This window comes from Galeopterus variegatus, unplaced genomic scaffold (assembly GCF_000696425.1).
Source record: "Galeopterus variegatus unplaced genomic scaffold, G_variegatus-3.0.2 Scaffold10847, whole genome shotgun sequence".
NCBI classification, from domain to species: domain Eukaryota; kingdom Metazoa; phylum Chordata; class Mammalia; order Dermoptera; family Cynocephalidae; genus Galeopterus; species Galeopterus variegatus.
This window is the reverse complement of record NW_007736958.1, coordinates 11701-12649: the sequence shown is the minus strand read 5'-3', so window position 1 is coordinate 12649 and position 949 is coordinate 11701.

Here is a 949-nt window from a genome sequence, read left to right as displayed (position 1 = left end):
GTGTAGCCATGGCTCTTGCACCAGCAATAACTTGGCATCCTGGAGAGACATTGTTCCAGCACTGGGACAATTTACCCTGAACCAGACGAAGTCTAGGGGGTACAGCTGTATTCGCCAGCACACTCCTTGGATTGGCTGGAGCAGGAACAGGCATTGCAGGAATATCAACAGTCTACCAACAAATCTCTGTCCTCCGAGAATCTGTTGACGCAGATTTAGCAAATTTGGAAGTTTCAATATCTCATTTGCAACAGTCTTTAACCTCTCTTTCTGAAGTTGTTTTACAGAACCGCTGAGGCTTGGATTTGCTCTTTTTCCAGCGAGGGGGATTATGCGCTGCCATCAATGAAGAGTGCTGCTTTTATGCCGACCATTCTGGGTTTGTTAAAGAATCCTTAGCTAAGCTTAGAGAAGGATTAGAGAAACGTAAGTGAGAGCAAGAGGCCTATGCTGGTTGGTTTGAAAATTGGTTTTCCTGATCCCCATGGCTCACCTCCCTACTGTCCTCATTAGCAGGCCCTCTTGTCATGTTATTATTAATAATCATCCTGGGACCTTATATATTAAACAAGATAGTTGCTATGGTGAAAGGCAACAAAACTTCCCTCGTCATGCTTGCCCAAGTGGTAGAAGTCACCCAACAGGATAACCCCCCGATCCATGGGTCAATTTAGCCCTACAAAAAATAAACACCAAGGTGTAAGGCATCCATCACAGCTTCGCTTGATTGGATAGTCAATGACGGGTAAGACCCTCATGGAGAGGGCAACCTAAGACAGGCACAACCACATAAGCAGTGATGAGGCCAAATGACTAGCCATCATCAGCTGCCTACACAAAACAAAACAAAAAGGGGGAGATGTTGGGTGGCAGCTACCTTCCTAGCATAGATGGTTGCTACACCTAATGATGACTGCTTGTTCCCTTCTTTGTTCTTCACACATGTTCA